Here is a 26,308-nt window from a genome sequence, read left to right as displayed (position 1 = left end):
GCGTGGGACCGGCAACCGTGGCGTCCACCTCGGCAGACGGAAGTCACCATACAGTGCACAGTGCAGACGGCGCAGAATTCAGACGACCGCGGCGGCGGAAGCGACTGACGTAGGAGCCAGTGAAGTGGCGAACAGAAATAGGTAGCCGGAAAAGAGCGGGCAACAGCTGCTGACTGGTCCATCCGCTTACGTAACTGTTGTTCGCGAGATCGATACGAAAGAGAATTACAAATATAAGAATAAGTATAATGACTTATAAGCTTGAGTGTTCGGCAAAAATGTCTAAATGTCAGCGTGAAAGTGCGCATCCCAAGAAATAGATAAAAGATAAAAACAGGTGGTACGATAGTATACACAAATATATATAAAATTTGAGCAATAAAACAGCGACTGGTGAAGTGTGGTAGAAGAACGATGTCGACGGTTAAGGTCGTTAATCATGCATAGACTCGTTTTAAAGAGAGAAAACAAAGTCTTAATATAAAAATCTTAGTCAGGAAGTTGAAGCTTTAGCTTTCGAAACCGACTGTACAGTAAATGAGAAACTGAAGCTGATTTTTTGTTTCTTTTAATATCATCCTGAGTTGCGGATGTTCGCTTGATCAAATATTTAGAAAAAAACTCTAAGTCTTCAGTATCCACATAACCTCAGGTATAAACATCTGTGCCCTTGGAATGCACTGCCCATTTTTAAGTTCAGTATATGTTCAGGCAGTACATGCTTCGAGTGATTGCTTTGTTCATAACTGTTGTTCTCCTTTGTAACGTTCCCAAGATGTCCACATCATCATATAAAACATGTAAATGTCCCTCTCGTACGGGCGTTCGTACCGTGAAACACTACCTATGGGAAATGTGTTGGCGGAAACCAGGTCGTCCGTATACCCCAACATTCTACATTTTAAACCCGATTTGCTAAAGTTGTTACCCGCTGCGGATCCGGTGAATACGTTTACCACCGCACACGATACGCACTAGCCACAGCCGCAAAGCAGAGACAAAAACGAGTCCTCTTCTAATACGAAAGGGAGTGGACGAAACCCACCGAGCACAGTTTTTCTAGTCACGTCCAAATCCCGCCGCCACACACCGACCACCGCATCTAAAATTCCAGCACTCTCATTAAATTAGAGTCCGGAAGCGCTCTGCACTTTGTGTGCTCTCCACACGCTGTCGTCATCATCTCGCGCTATCCGCACCGACACAGAACGAGGCCATACTATTGTCTGCTAATAACGCCTAATTTTTAGAGGAAATGTTGTTTACCGTCCGGATAGCTGAACATCTCAGCAGCGCGAACCCTAGTTGGTTACTGAAATTCAGACAGTGGTCAGAACGTGCTGCAACGGAAAACACGGCAACATTTCTATGTATGGAAGCATCATGAAGGGAACGCAAACTACATGACATGACGGGACTGGAAGAGATGTTTACGACAAGCAAATTTTTAAAATTTTGAATTACAGCCCGACGGAATAGGATCTGGGCTTACACGTTTTAGGTTTTTACACTGTATTTCCTTAGAGAAAATACCAGTGCTTCATGGAGATAAGTAGGTGCGCCGTGACGCACATAAAACACATTAATTTGTTTCGAGGCAGTCTGGACGTTGCAGCTGTGTATTCCTTCCTTATTTATACTTTATAAGCAGCTGTTTCTGTGGTGGGTTTTACTAACCATTCGGTTCAACATATTTTCATTTGCAGTAAGCGTAAAAAATACGGGATGGACCATACCGCGCGATCTTTTTAGCAAAATACTCAGAAAATATCTGTGAAAAACGTTCGAAATTTATGAAAAACGTTCGAAATTCATGCGATGGTATGCGGATTCACCTTGTTTATTAGTGTTTACTCATAATTATTGTCTTCGAACATTCTTCAAAGCGGAATAATTGAGCGATAATCAACGTAGAACATCCGGGTGTATGCTTCTGGTTTGTCTGACGCAAGTGTGTTTTCTGTTTTCTATGGTTAACATTTAGAAATAAACTTTATAGTTTCTCAATTTGATAAATTTCTCCAGCCTTAAGCACCCAAAATTATGTTTGGAGGAGCTTTTTCTGTCTACATTCATTTCTATGCCATTAGTTAAATTATTTATTCCCAAATAATTGTCAAGGGCAACCAGGTTGCATCTTTTAGCAGTTTTTGTTCAAGAACAACTGTTGCACACTGGAAGCAGAAAACCAGATATAAGTGTGATTTAGCCTTGAGGCGTATAGTCTTTATTATTGGAAATTTTCGTAAGTAATAACCATCATAGCATCTCAAAAATTCGGTCTGTATTGTCCTTCACGTAGGAGTTCTTCTCTGAAGCTTTTTCACAGACTAAACGGTGAAATAACTGTTACACGCGTTGCTGGACTCCTGCACACTTATATAAATGAAAAAGTAGCCTTAATTATTTCAAAATATGTTTTTCTACCTATAACTGAGAAACTCACTGTGTGGTGTGCCTTTCTGTGATAGTGTGGTGTGGGAGTCTGTTAGTACTCGTGTGAAGTGGCTGTGTTGTGGATGAGTATGAAAAGGCAAGGCGAGGTTGAAGTCCAGTCCGCTACAGGCCATCGTGTCGTGGATAACAGTGAGAGTATGGGGTGAGTGGGACGGACAATGGCAGGGAGTGGCCGACAACAAGCTGTTGTAGGTCAAACTAACTATCCTACCATAACGCGCTTCCTTCCGAACTCCTAGAAGAGACGAATTGATATTCACGAACGTTGTCCGTCCCTGATAGCTGAGTGGTCAGCGTGACGGAATGTCATACCTAACGGCCCGGGTTCGATTTCCAGCTGGGTCGGAGATTGTCTCCTCTCAGGGACTGTGTGTTGTGTTGTCCTAATTATCGTCATTTCATCCCCATCGACACGCAAGTCGCCGAAGTGGTTTCAGCTCGAAAGACCTGCACCAGGCGAACGGTCTACCCGACGGGAGGCCCTCGCCGCACGCCATTCCCATCTTTACTCACGAACGTTGTACAGGACACTGCCCAGCGGCACACGCTTATCTCCTGCGGCCCACCGGAATTACCGTCCTGTATTTTGTACAGTGACACGAGATAAGCCTTCGGTCTACCGAGGGACTTCGACTCCCTGTGACGAAAGAATAATGAACAAGTTGTTGACATTCGTGTGGCGTCAGGACTACTGTTCAATTTAATTGTATGTCAGCTTTAATATGGTTCTGAGTGGCTGGCTCGTCCTGTAATTTCCGCTGTCAACCAACCATTGTTTTATTATTGCTATTAACGTATGACGACGGCATTAATACAGGCACTGGAGAACGCGTGTGGAATTTTCTGTGGCTGGGGCTATAGTTACACAGGACGATTCAGCTGACCCTTCCGATGGGTTTTATGCGACCCTCATTGCCTTCAAAAACCACATCTGAGATTTTCATAATCTCTTGCTCACTACAAGCAAACTATTAGTCCTACAGAAAAAAAAATGAACAAGCCTTTTTTGTAGGAAGTGTACTGTATTTGAATTTTGTATCGGAATGTGTTTTCGCCAGAGGCCTTAGTTTTCGAGTTATTGAAGAAAAATGTACGAAAGTGTCCTTCGAATGCACCCCTACTCCCACACGCAGTCTGCACTGGTTCGGAGCTCTAGTATGGTGTTCATGGCACTCCCTACTGTGACAGTACAAGTTTTGCGATTGCTCGAATTATTTTCCAGATTCGTCCATTTTTGGTGTTCACTGACTGGCCTTAATATGCTACCAGCTTAATCGAGCATTTACGGATTGTAGAATTGACGTTTGTGTAAATTTTACCTAACAGTTTTAACAGAATAAAATAAACAATTACATCGTTGTATCCGTCCTGTGATACTACTGTGCTTTTAATGGTTAAGTTGGATTGAATTCTCAACGTAACTAGTTTTGGTGTAACGTGTGCAAGGGTCGTTTTTCATTCATTACCCTGAGGCGCACGTTTAAATGCCAACGAAGTAGCCAATTATGTTGGTGGTGTAAAGGCTGAATCAGCAGAGACAAAGAAGATCGCGTAAGGGGAAATTTTTCGTTTAGACGGAAATTTTTGTACAGTGGTAGGAGGAATTGTAACGAACAACGTGCTAGAAATCCTGACTGGTGAGGGACGAGTGTGGAGATGCGTTTTGAAGGTCACGTCTCTATGTTTTTCTTGAATAACTCGGAAACCGTGGCCTCCAGCTTAAAGGTATCCCAGTACAACACATAACTACATTACATTTCCTACAAAAAGGTCTTGTTGATTTTACTTTTAGGACTAATAGTTTGTACGTAGCGAGCTACGGAACATGAAAAAATCATGCGCGTGCTTTTTGATGGTGCGATGAGTTGCATAAAATCTGTCTGTAGTGACAGATGAATCACCGTGTATAACAGCTTACTCCTCTCGAAAGAGTCTCCTCTGGCGTCTCTATTGACAGAAGTGCAGAAAGGCCTTGTCTTGGTCAACAACTTTACTCAATCACATCGACTGTCGACTGCCAAGGGCGCATCCAGCGAGCGGCAGAGGCGGGCAGCTCCCCCCTATCCTCCCCCCCCCCCCCCCCCACACATACAGACACAGAGAGAGAGAGAGAGAGAGAGAGAATATCGTCGGAAACTGAATTCTCGTCCTACTCTGCCAGACAGCCAATAATGGCAGAGAGTGAGTGCAGAGGCAAGTATCCCAGTTTCTTAGATCCCGGGTAGGCTCCATAGTTGTTGCAGTGAGAAGAATTCCTTCCGGCGCCAGGAGTAGATACAGAAGCCCCAGGATCAAGCGTCCGTATCACCTACTGTTGCGAAGCCGCTCCATTACAAGGCCTGCCACTGAATAAACATCAGCGTGTCTCGTTCCACTGTTACCGCTTCTTTGTTTAGTGGCGAACATGTACGACATTGTCTTGCCTGTGGAGTATCCACGTCAGGTAGTCGTGCTGTGTAGTCCGTTGTTACTGACCAAAGTTCCCTGTTCTAATAGTTGTCAGTGCGTAGCCGCGACTGTTTGGGACGAGAGATCGATAAGCGAGGGGTCGCACTGTCGTGGCCAGCCCGGAGCATCGGCGGCACGGGGTCTGTGTTGTTTGTACAGGGACGCCTGTCGTTTACACGGGCCGCTTTGTTCTGTTCTGTGCTGACGGTACACACGGAGTGCTCATTGTCATGGGGACTCCCCCACTGTGCCGCTGTTTAACTCGGGTCACCTGCTACCGAAGCTGCCGCGGGCAGCGAGGCGCAATCTGACGATGACTGCCATCCCAAGCTTCGACGGTGACGGGGAGGGAGCACTTATAGTCACTTGCTGTTGTGTAAAAATCAGAGACGATTATCTGAGACCAAAAACGGTTCTGCTGTTTAACATCGAACCGAAGTTGATTACTTAGTTGATTAGATGTTACGTTTGCACGAATTGTACCAAAATTAAGTGGAAAATGATAGTTAAGATGCTGAGCTGTGTACGTGGTTTGTTACAGTGTGTGATCGCATGCTGGCCATTTACGGATTTTTAAGTAACCCAGCGGTCTAAAAAAATGAACATACTAGTCTTTGCTACTATTTCGGCTACAACTGAAACACAGCTTCAATACCAAAATAAATATTATTGTCTACTGTACGACTGATGCTCCGGTGTTTAATTAAATATTCATCTGTTGAATTGTAGGAGCTGCCCAAAAGAAATGATTTGAGATTAGGTGTAGGAGTTGCTTTTCTACCTGTCAGACATTTATGGTAATGATAAAAGATCAATGGGGCTACAAATATAGCTCCTTTCTGTGCCACTGACAGCTTCAGGAATGGGTCACTAGGGTCACTTTTTTTCTTCTAATGTTGTAATGGACATCATTATTCTTCTGAAATTGCTATGGATTGTCGGGAACGAATTTCATTTGTGTACGTACAGGGTTTATCATAACTAGTAGCATATGCTGACATTGTTGAAAATACATGATAATATGTTGCTGGAATGTTCAGTGGCAGAATGTTTGATATGTGCATACTGAGGGGCTGTAGTGTTCGTGATTAGTAGGTCGCGGTCAATGGTGATCAGATGGGGCAGTAAGTGTTCTGAGTTAGAGGTGAACAGTGTTTGCAACATTGATTCTAGGGTACAACCGTGGCCACTGGCGAGTATCTACAGCCGTTGAACAACATCAGCAATGCGAACTGGGTCACATTGTGGGCGTGCAGGAAGTTGGATACGTATCGACGAACTACTGCACACCTTGAGCAAAAAGTATCTGTAGGGTGTCGTTGCTTTCAGCAGTGGTCTGTGGAACGTTACCACACGTTGAGGACCAGGCCCTCGACGTCCGCTTAGCACAGACGCAGTGCCAAGTCGACGCATTGTGCGAGCAGCAGTGACCCACTGAAAATCATCCAGAGACGAAATCCGGGCACAAGTTCCACCTGCTGTGTCGTCAGCGACCACTGGGAAGCGTCTACTTGCAACAGGACTCAGCCTATGAGTGTCTCCGGGCACACTACTGCTGACATCACGTCAGCGTCAGACAGTGCGACTCTGGTATCGTGGAAGAGTCGATTCGAGAGTGGAACGGCGCTGTGTCTTCTTCAGTGGTGCGAGTGGTTGTGCCTGTGTGCGACGTACACGTGTATGGCGTACGCCTGGTGAGCCGCCTACTCCAGGCTGCATTCGCCCACGAGACACAGCGCCCGTCCCAGTGTTTGTAGCGTGGTTGGCCTTCAGTTACAACTCTGTGAACAGAAGAACAAATTTAGTGTTATATGAGAGGCTTAAATGAGTAAATGTAAATGAGTTTTGCTATTTGGGGAGTAAAATAATTGAGGATGGTCGAAGTAGAGAGGGTATAAAATGTAGACTGGCAATGGCATGGAAAGCGTTTCTGAAGAAGAGAAATTTGTTAACATCGAGTATAGATTTAAGTGTCAGGAAGTCGTTTCTGAAAGTATTTGTATGGGGTGTAGCCATGTACGGAAGTGAAACATGGACGATAAATAGTGTGAACAAGAAGAGGATAGAAGCTTTCGAAATGTTGTGCTACAGAAGAATGCTGAAGATTAGATGGGTACATCACATAACTAATGAGGAGATATTGAATAGAATTGGAGAGAAGAGAAATTTGTGGCACAACTTGACTAGGAGAAGGGATCGGTTGGTCGGGCATATTCTGAGGCATCAAGGGATCACCAATTTAGTATTGGAGGGCCGCGTGGAGGGTAAAAATCGTAGAGGGAGACCAAGAGATCAATACACTAAGCAGATTCAGAAGGATGTAGGTTGCAGTAGGTACTGGGAGATGAAGAAGCTTGCACAGGATAGAGTAGCTTGGAGAGCTGCATCCAACCGGTCTCAGGACTGAAGACCACAACAACAATAACATGAACGCATGCTCTAAATAACGTGGTCTGAAATGGTTACGAAGTAAGAGGCCCATAAAAGAGGGGATGAGAAGAGAACCCCCTAGAAATCAGCTGTCAAACAAAGAGGGCAACTCATTGACCATCTAATGAGGCATGAGGGATTCGCGAGGGGTGTTGTAATGGAAAGAGGCGTGAAGGGAGACCACTGCTGAAGCACGTAGACCAAATTGTGGAAGATATTTGATGCAAGACCGTGGAGTAATGAAGAGAGAATCACTAAGACACGAGGAGTGAAGATCTGGTGCCAACAATCCTCTGAATTGATGAGCACGTAAAAAGAAAAAAAATTAATAATAATTTTTTCTGGTTGCGTTTATATTCGTACTGCGGTTTATAGGTTGCTTTATGCGCATAAATTTTAAACTATTAACTTCTGATCAAACGAACTAAGACAGAGGTATTTTTGGAGTCAAGAATTATCAGTGAAACAATTTATCTCCATTGGGGCAGTCGTTTCCATTGGCGTGTTATCTTACATTATTTTACATTGGTGAGTCATTTGATGTAAAAGAAGCTAATTTTTTTTTTTAATGTGCTGTTTAAGTTACCTGGTTGTAGGCAGCCGATAATGTTTACTTTGTTGTGGTTTACACAAAATATCTACTGGAACTGTTTCCGGAGTAATTGTTACTAATAGTTGAAGAGTGAAGTAAGTGTCTGAAAAATACACGATAAGCACATATACGAGTGTCGCTATGAAGTACCGGATCCGATGCCATCACAGAGTTAGTATGAATAGCTGTGAAGCTTGAAGCCCTCTCACTTCTCAGTCAAAAGCGGCATCTCTGGTCTCTGTAGACAAGTCAGTTTTGCCGTGGCTTTCGTTTGTGCAAGAACTGTTATTCTGTTTTGCCGGAAAAATGGTAAGTGTAACAATAGAGGGACAAATCGTCTAGAAGTTCCACATGAACTTGAAAAAACTGCTACTGAAATCTATTCTTTACTAAAAGAAGTGTATCACAAAGACTATTTATCACATACGCCAGTATTTGAGTGGTTCAAACATTCCCAAGGCGGCCGAGAAGACGTTGAAAGTGATTCACACCCAGTACACCTTTCAACATCAAAAACGAATGAAAATATCGAAAAAGTAGATAATAAAAGTAGAAAAAGGAGATAATAGTAGAAAAAGGAGATATAGATAAAATAAATCTGACGGATTTGACAAAGAATGCGTAAGGCAAATTTTACATAACCAAGTTATGAGAAAAGTGTGTGCGAAGCTGGTGCTGAAAATTCTCACAGTCGAACAAAAGGGAGCTAGTGGAAATGTTTGTACTGGGCACGTAGACTATCACTGAAAACTACCCTAATTTCTTGGAAACAGAGATAACATGTCATGAATCTTGGTTTTTCGCTTACTATCCTGAAACTAAGCGCCAATCCATGCACTGGGACGGCCCAATTTCACCGTGAGGGAAGAAAGCTCAATTGAGAAAATCAAGATTCAAAGTGATGGTCATTGTTTTTTTTCCGATAAGCTGGTCGTAGCTTGTGTTCCAAAAATGAACAGCATAGAGACAGAAGTGATGACATTTTCTGTAGGACCTGACCACCATTTTGCATGACAATGCTCAAGCACGTACAGTGCAAGCTGTTACTGATATGTTTGACTGATGGGGCTGCACTCCCCTGATTTAAGTCCTCGCAAGTTCAACTCGATTTCTAAACTGAAGGAAACACTTCACGATATTCGCTTCAGAACTGCGGGCAATAGACCGCGCCTCTCGAACTGTCAACACAACTGGCACTGATAAGTGTAATCCTGCGACTTCCACATCGCTGGCAACGGCTTGTACACAATGCTGGTGTCTCCTTCGAAGGTCAGTAAAACTTTGAAACACGTATCTATTTTGTACGAGCTGTAAATAAATAGTTGCCACTATTAAAGTTCCAGCCTTGGTATATTTATGTTCTGCTGAACTATGAAGAATCACGTTGTGGCAGTGTGATAGCATAAAATGTCAAATGATACAGAAACTTTTGAAATAGGAAAATTATTGCACTGTAAAATAATCGTAAGTCTTGTATCTTTACACGATGTTGCACAAGCTATGGTACCCACATAATGGTAAACTAATAACAGAAGAAATTAAAAGTGAACAGGAGTCGGCAGCACGTCGCTTCACCCAGAAATACGTAATACAATCGTAAAATCTCGTTACGTAAGAGGAAAGATGTAGCCCTTTGAGGAAAATGCGAAGCAAGATCGAACTTTGTAATTAAAAAAGCTATAATTGAGCACAAATCATATTTTAAATGTCTTGGCTGCAGCAAGAGCAACGTGTGTGGTAATGATGTAGATGAAAATCCCTACGAATGGTTCGATAAACCAAAAACATTTAACTAAAAATCCCGAAAAAATGACATTTTATAGTACTATGGTGATATCACTTCTGTTGTATGGATGCGAGATTCGAATAAATAAGTAGAAAGATGGGAACAAAGTACAAGCAGCAGACATCTAATTAGGGATGAAAACATTCGTAATAAGTTGAAGGTATGCGTTGTTAATGAGAAAAAACTGCATAAAAAGATAAGATGAAACAACATGTTAACAATTTAAGTGATGAAAGATTAGTCTGAAACGAAGGAGAAACGAATGTCGGCCAAGCCAAGGGAAGGGAAGGGAAGGGAAGGGTGGATGTAAGAAAATTTTGTGACGACGGAACGGGCAGGTGACCGCGCCCTGTACGCGAGATGGAGGCGATGGCGGTATAAACAGCTAATGCATTATGAGTAACATTCATTCGCGATCCATGACATCTCATTAGTTGATAGTATGAATTCAGTGTACTGTTCCGGTTTTTCCATGTCCATTTCGTTCAGCTTATTTTAGGCTTTTTCAGTTGCTTATAATACACACTAACTTTGTGAAAGCTGCAGTACGTAGATAAATCGTTAATGTAAATTAATTTTACCCACTGTGGTTCGTTTTCGGGCCATGACTGGCTTAAATTCGTAAAATATGGAAGGAATAGCATTCGTCTTAAATCACAAATCGTGTTGTTTTTTAACTGAAATGCACGAATCATTTCGGGCTCTGCAGTTCCCATTTTCAGCTGTTTAACATGAACACATCGTCGTCGTTTGTACATAGCATTTCATGTTGTTTCTCTTACACATGTTATTATTATTGTTGTTATTAGTTTAACGATGAGATAGTTACTATTAAAATAAACATTTGTATAAAAACTGCTTACTCCTTTTAGTATCAATTGCACAGATTGACTGCAGTACATCTTCCTCTCGGTTGATAACTACTCGTACCTTTTTAAAGATTAGAAAGAGACGTGGCAATTTGTTTTGAATTTCCTTTGCCCTTATCGAATATTCACACTTTGTTACACTGCTCTATGCGCTTTGCTTACAGCAGAGCACACGATATTCCCCACACGTTCATGTTGACCTGCCGTTCTGGTACTCTGTTCTCCTGTTGTAGAAAAAGACGACACCGATTGCACCGCAGAGTCCACTGTTCACTGTTGTGACGAATGTGACTCATGACACAGGTATTTCCCTGCATTTCACGAAATTCCTCATCTGTCTAAAGCCCGGTGAAAATTTGTAGATACTATGACAGGAACTTGGTATAACGAAAGAGTAAAATGTTGAGTTGGTCACTTTGAAATGAAACACCTCCGTCCAAAGTAGGCAGCTGACAATTTGCAAAGGTGGCACTGCATTTTTTTCGAATTCCTTTAGGCTCGTCCTAAGACATGACAAGAGAGGGATATTTAATGGGAAAGAAGTGTTTCCGCTGTGAAATATCCAGCAACACTGTATACATTGTGAAATCTACAAGGACGGGGAATACTAATGGCGTGTATGTGCGCCGGAAATTAGGTTTTCCTCACCAAGTGCATTGTTTTTACATTCCTTCGTTCATCATGTTCCGTAAATGCCATCGTGGAGGAAAGCGCTCAGGGGTGCAGAACGCGACTTGCACATTAACAAGAGGAAGCAGCCGCGGCACGCTACTTGTGTGAAGTGTTCTGACAACGCAGTATAATTGGTGCAAATCTACTCACACAGACAATTATAGGAATGAAATGATAATTAAATGGACACCCTAGCTGCGAACAGGCGTTGCTGTACTTCATTGGGGACATGTTGAAAATGTGTGCCCCGACCGGGACTCGAACCCGGGATCTCCTGCTTACATGGCAGACGCTCTATCCATCTGAGCCACCGAGGACCATGTAAACAGGAGATCCCGGGTTCGAGTCCCGGTCGGGGCACACATTTTCAACATGTCCCCAACGAAGTACAGCAACGCCTGTTTGCTGCTAGGGTATCCATTTAATTATCATTTCATTTCTAGCAAAGCTGCATGGTCATCAGCGGTAACTGTTCTTTCGGGAACAGGCACTAACGTCATATAATTTATAGGAATAATAATCAGAAAAGCAACTGCTTTGAAAACAGCCACTACTCCTCCTCCTACAATACACAGTAGGTATTTTTATCCAACACTTCGAACAAAAAATTTATGTCACTTAACATAGAATGCTGTTAGCCACTTCCATAATGGCAAAGTCAAACGCTGTTTAATATAAACCTTAGATTTGAACGGAATTTACATGTCTAATCCTAATATTCTGATAAATTACAGGTGGAGTATCTGATAAGGTATTCGTTTTGAATGTATGGGAATTTTCAGTTCCCTGCCTGATACCAATCGGAGTTGTTTTTTTAAAGATAGTTTCACCTGAATATACAGCACGCAACAGAATTAAAGTCTTACTTTTTCGAAACGCCGTAACTGCTTCCCATTGCGACGTGTAAGATTGAAATTTGAGTCAGAGCTTCCTACAACCTTCCTCTGTGACGGTGCAAGAGTTGCAACGCCACCCCCGGGCTTCAGACAGCAAGGTGTCGACACGTGCGAAAAAAAAGACCATAATTCAGAAGTTCAATTGACATGAAAAGTTGTTTAATGCTGTCATATCGGCACCAGATTTCACCACAAATCTGCCCAATCCAATCGTGGACGTTTGACACGATGGGCAGTTTCTCTCTCTAAAGCCTGGTGAAAATTAGTGGATATTATGAAAGGAACTTGGTATTACCGGAGCAGTAAAATGTTGAAATTACGCGGTTTACTTTTGAGTGGCCAAGGAGAATATTCCAGACACACCGCCGGGCAGAATGCACACAAAAAGACTTCAGGGGTGGCATAAACGGCGTCAGTGGAACCACCCCTTTCCCTGGGGCGTTGATTACTACACATTTTGCGGTCAAAACCGCGCAGTTTACGGTGTGACGGGCAACAGTACAAAGTCCTCGACAACCTTTAACACTGCTAACAATCCCAGGTGTTTCAACCCTTCTCTACGTGCACTGTACGGACGCTTCCCCATTAAACGTGAACGTACCGCTTGGGACTGCAGCGCGACCGCAACTGTTGCTCTCGTGTACAGGTTGGAACCACTGGACGAAATCTGAACGTGATCCGAAGCAGCAGAGGGTGCTTACGCTTTTCCAGCCCTCGTGTTTCTCGTACTTCCGTTGTGTGATCACGGAGGGGTACGACATCGACAGATGCTCGAATGTTACGGTGATAGATCTACTGCATCGAGTGTATTATTTCGTAATGTGATACCCTCAGCACCTCCAGATTTAATTCGAATGTTTTACTTTTCTTGATTTCGCCCTAGGCCCTATTTTCACTTTGTTCAGCTGATCATCCAACTACTTTGTCGTCTCATAAAGAATTTAACTGCCGCCGGCAAACCTAAAAGCTTTTATTTCTTGTCCCGGAATTTTAATTCGTTCTCCAAATTTCTCTTTGATTTCGTTGCCGTTTGCTCAGTGTACGGATTGAATAACGGGAGATAGGCTACAATTCTGTCTCACTCCCTCCTCAACTACTGCTTTCCTGTCCACCCCCGGTAGCTGAGTGGCCAGCGCCACAGAAGGCCAATCCTAAGGGCAGGGTCGGAGATTTTCTCCGCTCACAGACTGGATGTTGTGTTGTCCTAATCATCATTATCATTTCGTCCCCATCCATACGCAAGTCTCCGAAGTGGCGTCAAATCGAAAGACTTGCACCCTGCGAACGGTCTACCCGACGGGAGGCCCTAGTCACATGACATTTACATTTACTGCTTTTCTTTCATGTCCTTCTGCCTTTATAACTGTGGAAGCTGTATGTAATCTCTTGTTCTCTGTATTTAACGCCGCTGCTTTCATAATTTCAAAGAGTTTGTTCCAGCAACGTTGTCCAAAGCCGTTACTCAGTTGATAACCAGGGAAAAATACCATCAGTCTTTTCTCAGTAGGGCGTGAAGCATGAATTACGTCGAAATACGACATATATACCAGTAAATTATCAAGGCCATACGATAAATAAAATGAACCAAATTTTACGTAACACCAGTGTAAAACTAGCGTTTCGCACGACCAATAATTTGAAAGTACGAATTCGATCAGGAAAACCGAAATTCCCAGAATTTTCGAATCCAGGATTCTAGAAAATTTCTTGTGAAAAGCGTACGAAATTATACATCGGACAACGCGGAAGAAATATCAACATTAAAGGAAATACCACAGCATGTGAAGGCAATCGGTCAACGTTCTGCCTGAATTTTGAAAGTGAAAACAACAAAGTTGAACACAATGAAACACTGTACACACAAAATATCTAAAGGACGTACTATGAATATTATGGAATAAATGGAGATATGCACTCATACGAAAAATTTCCCGAACGACTTACTCAGTGGACAAACTGACCTGAAACACCCGCTCAACTTAGAAAACTGTACTGAAATTTTCGAGCTAGAGAAAAGATAAACACATGAAATCATATATTATCCATATACAAAAGATGTAATGATCTGATATCTATGCAACACACACACCATCCCTGACTCCCAAACGTAAAATAATCTGTAAATATATAGCATCTAGAGATCCCAACTGCTACATAGCCGTCAAAAAATTATTATCACGAAAATTTTCGTATTATGACAGAAACGTGATTGTTTTGCAACAGAAAGCTCTCAGTTTGACCCCTGGATGCCATATGATCGTAAACTCCACCTGGACGAAAGCAGAAACGTACTCTGTAAAAATACGTTCTTGATCGTAAGTTAGATGTAAATAAGATTCATTATTCACGACACCCACAGGTGCACACGAAAATGGCATTTTTAGCCGAAACGGGCAAGCTTGTTGTGCAGAAATATCTAGATACAAACAAATAAATACTACTGGAATTGATTTGTTTGAAAATACCATCAGTGAAATTCACCGAGGGAGCTTACGTTCCGATACGTTCGAAAAGTTTGGCAGTCTTACAGAAAAAATCCGGCAACTTGAAATTGAACTGGGTAAAGCGTTTTGTATTTAAAGCAGTTCTTTAATGGTGTTGAAAGTTAACATGCAGATCGTCCAAAGTTTGCCCAGAAATTAACACCGCTCTCTCAAAGGAGGTGAGGAGCCAGGGTTTCGCGAACGGCTGCCGTTAATTTACGACGAAATTCAGATACGGGGCGGCGCGCGCGGGAGAACTCGAGTCGGAATATGGAAATGTAATTAGGCCTTTGTTCGGGGCGCCCGCGAGGCCGAGCGCCCGGGGCGGCGCGGCGAACCACGGCGGGCGTCGGCCGGCCCGCGGCTGAGCGACGGAGGCGGCGTCTTCCGGGGGCGGCGTCGGCGGCGGCGGCCGCCCACCTCTGGCCGCTGCCCCCGAGCTCTCAGGGGGCGCCGCAGCCGTGGAACACGGCAAGCTGTGCGGACCCCAGGCTGGACGAATAATCGAAAAAACACGGGTGATCCGAAATACACGTGGTTTTTATCGGTAACAACTGTTCGCCGTATTTACGAACCATGCCAAATGTCACATTTAAAATCCCTCTGCATTGTTTATGGTTCACTCCCCGGAAACAAACAATTTATTTACGTACTAGCTGAAAACGGCGCACATCGCTAAGCCTTTTTCCCCCGATTGTTTCTCATTTGAAAAAAAAAAAAAGAAACATAACAACAGTGGCCATCCACTGAAGAGCACAACCAAAGGATGTGAGAACACAGACGAAGAACACACACAGACAACACAGCCGACCACATCAGATCAGGAAAAAGAAACATACTAACGTACAACAATAAAATAGCCCATAGAACTGGAAATATACTGAAAAAGCAAGGGATCCCTACAACATTCAAAACAAACAACAAAGGGTAAGAGCAGACAAAAGAGTTTCCGACAAATTCGGCAATGCCGGACTATACCAGCTCACATGTAACTCCTGCCGGCCGAAGTGGCCGTGCGGTTCTAGGCGCTGCAGTCTGGAACCCCGAGACCGCTACGCTCGCAGGTTCGAATCCTGCCTCGGGCATGGATGTGTGTGATGTCCGTAGGTTGGTTAGGTCTAAGTAGTTCTAACTTCTAGGGGACTAATGACCTCAGAAGTTGAGTCCAATAGTGCTCAGAACCATTTGAAGCTTTTTTTTTTTAACTCGTGTCGGGCCCAATACATAGGACAAACAAGCAGAAATTTCCGAACAGGTTACACAGAACACATCAGAGCTCTAAAGCGTGATAGCACACATTCAACTTGCGCAGAATGCCTTATGAACAAAATTGGCAACCACACTAATATCGAAAGTGATCTACACATCCTGAAATACATCAACAGTTTACACCGAAAATTAACAACAGAAGAAAATTATGACATGCGAAAGGTAACGTGGTTCAAATGGCTCTGAGCACTATGGGACTTAAGATCCGAGGTTATCAGTCCCCTTGAACTTAGAACTACTTAAACCTAACTAACCTAAGGACATCACACACATCCATGCCTGAGGCAGGTTTCGAACCTCCGACCGTAGCGGTCGCGCGGTTGCAGACTGAAGCGCCTAGAACCGCTCGGTCACACCGGCCGGCGAAAGATAATAGTGGGACGAAAAAAAGTAATAAACGGAAACACAACACGTTGTAACAGCACAATCCTTACCGCTCTAAGAGTACAGACACAGGAGACACAACGGAAAAACACACACTCTCTCTCTCTCTCTCTCTCTCTCTCTCTCTCTCTCTCACACACACACACACACACACACACACACACACACACACACACACACACACAATCGTTTCTCTGTCTCTAAAAGTAGCTGCAAGCCATCCAACGAACGTGAGTACATGAGTGACTACGTAACAACCTAGTACACACCAAAATTGTATTCACAATACACCGCAGTCCCAGATGCGTAAGACTGACGTTTTTGTATTTGTTTACTAACAGCCATTCCTACAGTTGCAGATGACATGACGTATACCGATAAAAATAACACAAAAAAGGAGAAAATATGCCGGAAACAGCGGCAACAATTGTAAAATCATGCTGTGACGTATAGTAAGTAAGGTATTATGAAATTATTCATAGAAAGAATATTTACAACAAAACAGTACACATAGAATAAAGTTTTACAATGTTTTGTAAGTGTGCTTCTTCAGCGTATTTTAGAATTAAAGAAATCACTCATGATGGCGATATTTGTCGCTGAAATTAGTTTGGGGGAATAAGTAAATAAATATATAACTAAAGTGTTTTGCATCATGCGGACCCACAATCCAATATTGTTGTTTTTCTACTCAAACATGGACCTGTGGAAGAGTTTCGAGACAAAATTACAGTATGCAGCTATTCATCGCATTTCTGTGACATCTACTGTGTGGCTGGTCCCGGCGGACGTTCGAGTCCTACCTCGGGCATGGGTGAGTGTGTTTGTCCTTAGGATAATTTAGGTTAAGTAGTGTGTAAGCTTAGGGACTGATGACCTTAGGAGTTAAGTCCCGTAAGATTTCACACAGATTTGAACATTTTGTATCACATCTAACTTATTCAGAGTGTATTCTTGTAACATACATTTGGTGTTTTTCTTGCGTCTTGGTTTTCCACGAACCGACATCACACACGAACAAAGTTCATTAAAGTGACCACCTGTCAAAAGCGTGAATAAAGACCTTTTGCAGTAAGAGAGTCAGTGGAGTTCTGATTGGTACCGACAGTGACGTGGAGCCAGGAAGGCTGCAGTGCCGTGGCCAGGATCCGTGGCGCGAACAACCCGACGTGGTCCCGCGGATTCTCGTTTCGGTTTAAATCTGGAGAGTTTGTTAGCTACGAGAGTACGGTAAACTCAGACTGGTGCTCTTCGGGCCACGCACGTACACTGCGAGCCGTGTGACACGTTACAATGTCCTTCTTGGAGCCATCTTGCTGAGGAAAACCCAACTGTATGTGGGGGTGGACATGGTCCCCAAGGATAGATGCACACTTGCCTCGATCCGCCGTGCCTCCCAGAATGATGAGATCAGCCAGTGAATGCCACGAAAACATCCTCCTTCCGACGATTGTTGCAGGGCATTTGCTTTCGACCTTTTCGCGCCACACATGCAAAAGGCCAGCTATCCGACGGAGCATGAAGCACCATTCGTCAAAAAAGGCCACCTGCCGCCACTCACTGGACGTCCGGCTGCGGCATTCGCGTGCAAACTCCAAGCTTCGTCGCTGATGAACAGCAGCTCAGCGTGGGCGTACGGACCAGGCGCCTGCTGCGGACACCCACGCGCAGCGACGCTCGCTGAACGGTCGCTGAGGAGACGCCGTCGGTAGCCCATTTGGGCGGTTTGTCGCTCAGCAGTTGCACGTCTATTCGCCCGTGCAAACCTCCCGCAGCCGTCGTTGGCCCCTATCATATATGGCCCGTTATGCACGACAATTACCTCGGCGCCCTTTCGGACATCAGATAAATCGCTGTCCCGCCGACACGCTCCACGTACCCTCCGCTGCTAGTGCTGCCACCTGCCCTCTGTGAGTGGCTGTTACACAATGACGTCGAACATAAGCGGTTGTCACATTAGTGTGATTGTACCGTGTGTGTAGTTCCCCGTGCGAGAAACGTGCTTGTTTTAAATTCACTCAGCAATACTGGAATATTAGCACGAGTACTCATTGAAATTCACACTGTACGCTAATCTTAGGAAAATTTGAGCCCTTCAAAGGTTATTGGTAAGTTAGTTGAAATAGCAAGAGTTCGTGGTATGAATACAGACTTGAGGGTTTTATTTTCCGGGTGACATTTCTGCGTCTATGATAATGTTCAGACATTTGCTACGAGTACGTACAGGAAACACACAGCGAATTTAGTGATAGGTTGCGACGTTTACGCTCTCGTCGCGGCTGTTCCTTATGTGAGTGGATTTGTTTTGTTTTCTCCCTCTGCTAACATATTCTGTACTCGGCGATTTGTTTGTTGCTGAAATTTTTTCGCTCACAGAAGCAGTTTTTGTTCGCGTAGTTTCTCCCTATAAGAGGATATTCAGTATGTGATCAAAACTATCCGGACACCCCCCAAAACAAACGTCTTTCATATTAGGTGCACTGTGCTGCCACCTACTGCCAGGTACTCCGTATCAGCGACCTCAGTAGTCATCAGACATCGTGAGAGACCAGAACAGGGCCCCCCGCGGAACTCACAGACTTCGAATATGGCCAGGTGATTGGCTTTCACTTGCGTCATACGTCTCTACGCGAGATATTCACACTACTGAGCATACCTAGGTCCGCTGTTTCCGATGTGATAGTGAAGTGGAAACGTGAAGCGACACGTACAGTCTGTTGGCTGACATAGACCGCCGACAGCTGAAGAGGGTCGTAATGTGTAATAGGAAGACATCTATCCAGACCGTCACACAGGAATTCCAAACTGCATCAGGATCACTGCAAGTACTATCACAGCTAGGCGGAAGATGAGAAAACTTGGATTTCGTGGTCGACCGGCTGCTCATAACCCATACATCTCGCCTGTAAATGCCAAACGACGCCTCGCTTGGTGTAAGGAGCGTAAACATTGGACGACTGAACAGTGGGAAAACGTTGTGTGGAGTGACGAATCATGGTACACAATGTGGCGATCCGATGGCAGGGTGTGGGTATGGCGAATGCTCTGTACACGTCATTTGTCAGCGTGTGTAGTGACAACAGTAAAATTCGGAAGCGGTGGTGTTGTGGTGGCGTCGTGTTTTTCATGGAGGGGGCTTGCACACATTGTTTTGCGTGGCACTATCACAGCAGAGGACTACATTTATGTTTTAAGCACCTTCTTGCTTCTCACTGTTGAAGAGCAATTCGGAGTTGGCGTATGTATCTTTCGACACGATCGAGCACCTGTTCCTAATGCACGGCCTGTGGTGGAGTGGTTACACGACAATAACATCCCTGTAATGGACTGTCCTGTACAGAGTCCTGACCTGAATTATACAGAACACCTTTGGGATGTTTTGGAACGCCGACTTCGTGCCAGACCGCACCGACTGACATCGATACCTCTCCTCAGTGCAGCACTCCGTGCTGAATGGGCCGCCATTCCCCTTCCAGCACCTGATTGAACTTATGCGTGCGAGAGTGGAAGCTGTCATCAAGGCTAAGGATGGACCAACACCATATTGAATTCCAGAATTACCGATGGAGGGCGCCACGAACTTTAAGTTCATCTTCAGTCACCTATGCTACTAATTTTCAATTTTTCGTAAGAATCATATACCATGCACAATGAACGGTGAACGAGTAAAAATTAACGGTTCCCAAAAAAGAGCGATCACCAGTGAACTAGTTCCGACGGATGAACGACTTTGCCCATCTCTAGCAGCCAAAGTGAGCTTAGACGCCGCTGATCACATGTCTGCCATGAGCGGTCACGTAATGCGATATTGTTTCCGTTTCTCTAGCAACGCCTCGGTGTTAAGTAGTTTTTGGCAGCCGTGTCTTTCAGTCAGTGTTGCTTCACGCTTTTGAACTTAGAGCTTGGAAGACGGCAAGGGCGCTACCAACTGGCAGGTGCCTGCTCTCGGCAAATTCGGTAAGAACATATTCAGTTAAATTTAACTTATTTAAGTAAATAATAGAGTGCAATCTATAACTACATTTTCCACGAGAACGGCGAAAGTGAAACGTGAATTCCGAAACTGCGTTGCATACGGCTTATTTCCGTAATTACAACGGAAACGAAAGGACGCAACTTCATGGACGAATGATCAAATTTAAAATTGATTAGAGGCTATCCTCATATATTGAGTGGTACAAAATGAGATTTCTTATTGGTAATGGAGGCGGCAACAGAATCCCACAGGGTTTAGGCCAGAAATTTCTGTCCGGATGCCTCATTTCTAAAACCAATAGATGCAGTAAATTAAAGTTATTTTAACATGCGGAACATTTCAGATATTTCCGCAAACTGCAAGACATGAAAGCGAGTATTCGCAGGATTGGTATTCTGACAAAGTCTTCACTGGATGCCTGTTCCCGTTTTTCATTCTCGTCAGCCGAGAGAATGCTTTATATGATTTAAAAAGCCTGCAAAAACCTTCCGGATTACTCCAACAGAAACTTTTTGCGGCGCCAAAGATAATTAGCTCCACAATATCAGATGTAACGTGGCGAAAGCAAACCGTGATTCTGTTTACCGATTGTGTTTCTTTTGACCTTTGTCGCAGCGGCGATGGTGGCGAATATGATGATTGATAAACGCTGAGCTGTCAGAGGTAGCTGCGTAATAAGACCTGTTGTTACTGGCAGAGCACTAAGTTATTTTTTCCGGAATACAGTGTGGTCTTTTGAAGATTGTCTTTGTGTAGAAATCGGAGCTTGTGCTCCATGTCTAATGAGCTCGTCGTAACTTTAAACCCCAATCTTGATTCCTCCTTCCTAAGACTTGCCACAATTCCTGTTTGCTACGTGATGTTTTGCTCGCGACGGTTCAGTAAACAGATTCATCGTGACAGCAATTCTCAGCATTCGTTTCGAACGGCCCGAAGCAGGTTCTTCGTAACGTCTTACAGCAGATATCGCCTCTAAAATGTCTCCTCGACGAAGAAACCTCGAATTGGTTTTTTTTTTTCTGTGTAGAAAAGTTACTGCCTCTTTTCTGAGTGAAGTTGAAACCGGATTTTAAAAAAAATTTAGTAAATGAGGCACCATTTCATTACAGCTTGACTCTGTGACTCTTAGTGTTAGTTCCGACTTTCATTATTCTTTCTGGAAAGTCGTGTCCTTGGTTTTTCACAGCATGCGCGGAATGTTAATATCGAACCTCATCCAGATCACGATCTTCAGTGCAGAACTAGCGCTTACTTTTTCGGCTGCCAGAAAAGTCTGTAATCTTTTCAGAACTCGTAATATCCGCTGTTGACTATCGATGAGGATCTTTTTCACTCGTATGGGTGGTTCCATAGTGACTACGGAAGAGTTCGCACGTCCTCCTTTCATCGTCTGCATGCTTTCTTCCCGCTTGAAATTCACACCACCATTTCGAAGCATCTTACCTGTTCATATTTGACAATTAATTTCGGTCACCATTTCTTCTCTCACGTTCACATGACGTAGGTCTCGACGCAGTGAGACTTTAATGTGTGCGTAAAGACCGCGTCCTCCGGAACTCACATTTCGGGCACAGCTCTGCCGCAACTGGGGCCTCGCATATTGAGGTTCGCCATACGAAAAAAGATGGAGGAATGGCGGTGTTGCCAAAAGAGAGGAAAATAACGTTTATTCTGGACACTCCGTGGCAGATTAAAACTGTGAGCCACATCGAGGCTCGAACCTGTAACTTCGCTCAGTGGTTCAGGCAGTGAATTCATATTCCAGTTGAAATCCCCATCTGATCGTTCACATTTAACTTGTCTGTGGGTTCGCTTAATCTCTGGAGGTGAGTTGCTACCTCCAAGAAGACCATGACGACTATTTCAGTCACCTTCCTCCTCTCCTACCAAGCTAATGCTTCTGCTGGTAAACTCGACGTCCGTCTCACACTAAACCCTACAAATCCTTCTTTCGTTCTAAAACTATCGAACTAAGCTATCATCTGCTATAACTACTTCCTAATTCTCCAGGTGGTTTTTTCGTTTGCTACTTTTTCTCTGCGCAAACGAAACCATGAACTGATCAGTATGAGGAAATACGTGTCAGCTGATATGTTACGGAAAGAAGCTTTTATATCTTATCCAACACGATAACCCTCTCTTTTCATATTTTTTTAAGGACTTCGATAAGTTAGAGAAACGTCGAACACTGTACTCGGAGGAAACGAAGAGTCTGTTAAATTGCAGGTTGGAGTTTAGTTGGCAGAAAATTCGCTTCAAATTTACACGTCAGATCATTTGCCAGTCTTGTGAAAACAGTTAAACGGGGCTGCACAGTGTCTTTAATTCCGGGCGTCTCTCCACGTTATCACGACTACGCCATTAGGGAATTGCTGGTTCTTGCTCCCACAGTATTTCAATCAAGATAGTAAGTAGAACGAGGCCGAAGTTTCGTCGAAATGGATACAGGGGTTTTGGAGACGCGTTTTACGCGTAGCTTTGCTGCGCACGCACAAGTCACATGTTATACGTCACATATATTTTACATAATTCACACATATTTGTACGCATAGTTCACCTGTATCTTTAGCGAATTTGCCCCGCAGTTTTGTTTTTACGCAGCTCAATGTTAATGACGTCATATCTCCTGAACTACGCGTCGTACAGTGATATAATTCTGTAGGCACGTTCAGCGGTGTGTCTCCACACTCTCTGCTAAATGTGTCGCGAATAGAGTTAGTCGCAAAGAAGTAGTAAATTTGAACGTCATGCCTGATGCGGCAGTGTTACTGGATGAAAAGTGAAAAATGTAGTAAGCAATGAACTTTTTTTCCTTTCATCATTTTGTGGGGATTGTTAGCGAGCGAGAAAAAGTTTCGTGAAGGTTTGAAATTATGTGTAAAGTTTGTTGCAAGTCACTAACTGCTATCGTTCTCAAATACAGGTTGAATAAAATCTGGGTTTGCACTCGGCTATTTTTCCAGACAGTAGGTGATATGTGTACCAAGTTTGAATGAAATCGGTACACTGGCTTTTGGAGGAGATGTGGAACATGCATATATACGAACATTTCTGTGATATCTATGGATTTGAAAACTAGCTGGCTAGCTATTTAGTCACTTAACATAGTTATTGAATATGCTTACAAATTACATATTCATTTGGAAGTGAAATACGATTGTCTATGATAAGCATTTTTAACTTGAGACTGTTACATCACGTCTTCTTCTTAAGCATTTTTAACTTGAGACTGTTACATCACGTCTTCTTCTTCTTCTTCTTCTTCTTCTCCTCCTCCTCCTCCTCCTCCTCCTCCTCCTCCTCATTCTTCTTCTTCCTAGTCTTTTCCCCTGTTTCCACGGGGCCAGCGTGTTATATCTCGGATGTGGGAATGTTAGTGGATGGCCGAAAGCCTTACCTGACCCCAGCAGTCCACTCCCCGCTTTCCCCCATACCCCCCCCCCCTGCCCCATGCCCTCCCTCCCCCGCACCCCGACCCCAGATGAAATTAGTGTACCCCCACCTGTCTGCGTCTGTTATTACCCCATGATCAAGTGTGAGAACGTACTGCAAATATTGGACTGGCGCGTATCTGAGGCGGGATGTGGCTGCCAGCCCCGCATTCACCTAGCCGTATGTGGGAAACCGCCTAAAAAGCATATCTAGACTGGCCGGCGTATCTGGCCCGCGTCGTCAATTGGCCCGGCAGATTCGATCTGGGACCGGTGCGCCTCCCTGTCTCCCGGGAACAGAGCTTCAACGCTCTCAGCTATCCGAGCGGATCTGTGTGTTACATCACATGATACAGAACAAAACTGGCCAAGTTCTAAGGGTTCCGTACAAACTTAATTATGTATGTACACGGTTCTTCCGTCTTGGGAGTCGAGAATATCATCGATTTTTGCCTGCTTTCGGTATCGATACTGGCATGATATTGGTGGCTTGAAATCCAAGACTGTCAAAATCTCTACAGTAGTTCCTCAGACTAGCCCGGACATACGAAAAGAAGCGAGCAGGGGACTTCAGTTTATATATCTAGAAAGAGAAGATTTATTGAAAGATTTGTATTTATTTATTTACTAAAACATTACTAAAACTTACATTTATATTTGCATGCAGTAATGTTTGTCTGTTACGCTTTTGACGAATGATGAACGCAATGTATGTCTAGTGTCAAAAAATGTTTTTTGTGTGATAGAATTACAATTAAAGAGGTTTCAGATTTTTTACTGTACTTGTGCTGTGAAAATTTGCTTCTTGCCGAATTTCTTGATTCAAAATCATCGGGAAGCACCCCGTAGGATTTGCTGGGTTTTGCTGAGTGAGTCTGCGTGTATAAAAATATGTGGCTTCAGTGACCGGGTCTTTTGAGTGCATTGATGCATTGACTTAGAAGCTGAAATTTATTACACCGCCGAGGCACCATTGACCTCAGCATGTGACATAACTTTGAACGTAATAGGTCCGTCCGTTCTGAGAGATGGGATTCTTAACAGTCTGACGAACAGACAGACAGACAGACAGACAGACAGACAGACTACAAAATGATCCTATAATGGTTCTGTTTTTACAGATTGAGGCACGGAGCGCTAAAAATAAGATGATTTATGTGTTTATGTTATTTGAGGTGATAATATGAATAAAAAGCTCAAGGTGTTTCGAAACATCACACTGAATATACAAATGAATGTGTAATTTGTAAACATACTGAATGGCAATGTAATTAGGTAAATATTTGAAATTGTTTGAAAAAATTAATGTTTTATTACGAATCCATTGTACCGTACTGCGGTGTTTTCCTTGCACAGTTGCGACGGATTGAGCCCTCTGCAGTGGAGGCGAGCACAGGGCCTTTGAAAGCAGGTGTGGCAGCGCAGTGCAGCGAGCAGCGGACAGGTTGTAACTGCATTCGTCTAAGAGCAACTTCTAACGAGCACCAACTTGGTAATCCGCGACGTCCGAGGATAATCCATCGGGAGGGAAAAAAGAAGTCGGCGTGAGGGGGCAGAGGGAGAGGGCGAAGGGAGAGGGTTCGGATGCGGAAGGAACCGGTGTCTTTCCGGCTGCCGTCTGGAAGGCAAGTTTCTTCTTTATTTACTGCCATCTCGGCACTTGCTCCAGAGCTGTTTAAAGTGTAAACTGGAGGGTAGCAGCGCCGCCTTCTGGAAACTTTCTGGAGTGCTCACCAAAGCGGGCCTGCAGGCAGGCGGGCGCGGAAGAACGAGCCGAAAGGGCTTAAGCCGAGCGACAGCAGAACGCTCGCCACCAGGCGGCGACGGCAACGGCAACGGCAACGGCAACGGCAACGGCAACGGCAACTCGCTCCCTGCGCGAGCCTCTGCGACCGACTGACTGAATCACTGAGGGGGGGGGGGGGGGAGTTACTCACTGCTCGCGAGCCTTTTGTCCAGTGGGCGACGCCATTCCCTGCGTAATCGACACAGATTTTGAGTCTCTGAGAAATTTGTCGGCAAACTTTGAGCGCTTGTTTGCCCACACCAAAACAAAAGCTCTGTGTAAACGTTAAGTCCGAATGCCCTCCATTCTTCAATTTTTAATCAGACTCTAAAAGTAGTAGATGAATTTGCTTTTTCGGCAGCGAAATAACTGACGAAGGCCGAAGTAGATGGGATAGAAAACTCAGACTGGCAATAACCAGCAATGTATCTCACAAAAAGAGAAGTTTGTTTCAAAGAAATTTATGGCACAGTTTGAAGGGATCGGTAGCGTGAGGCATCAAGTAATCACGAATTTGATAAGGGAGGACAAAACTGTAGAATGAGGCCAAGGCTTTAATACAGCCAGCGATATGATGTGGATGCAGGCTGCCACAGTACACAGGTGTGGAGAGACTGCAGGAAATAGAGTAGTGCGAAGTCCTCTTCTTAGTCTGCACAGATACTTGTTGTACTGTTGATGGCGATGTATTGGTACGAAGACATGTTTACAGTTTTCATTTGTGTACATTTGTCACTAGTCTGCCCGCTGTCAAAAAATGGTTCAAATGGCTCTGAGCACTATGGGACTTAACATCTATGGTCATCAGTCCCCTAGAACTACTTAAACC

The 26,308-nt window shown here is 44.0% G+C and overlaps 1 protein-coding gene and 1 non-coding gene across 2 annotated transcripts in view; one reads left to right on the top strand and one right to left on the bottom strand.

The window, feature by feature from the left end:
* The window catches only part of LOC126095706 (neurobeachin-like), a 794,263-nt gene that overhangs the window by 60,621 nt on the left and 707,334 nt on the right, over positions 1 to 26,308 (top strand). The gene's annotated exons all lie outside the window — the stretch shown is intronic.
* Positions 11,498 to 11,571, bottom strand: Trnat-ugu (transfer RNA threonine (anticodon UGU)). The gene has a single exon. It is a non-coding gene; the product is annotated as a tRNA-Thr (tRNA).

The sequence above is a fragment of the Schistocerca cancellata genome, chromosome 8 (assembly GCF_023864275.1).
Source record: "Schistocerca cancellata isolate TAMUIC-IGC-003103 chromosome 8, iqSchCanc2.1, whole genome shotgun sequence".
NCBI classification, from domain to species: domain Eukaryota; kingdom Metazoa; phylum Arthropoda; class Insecta; order Orthoptera; family Acrididae; genus Schistocerca; species Schistocerca cancellata.
This window is presented reverse-complemented; position numbering and strand designations above follow the sequence as displayed.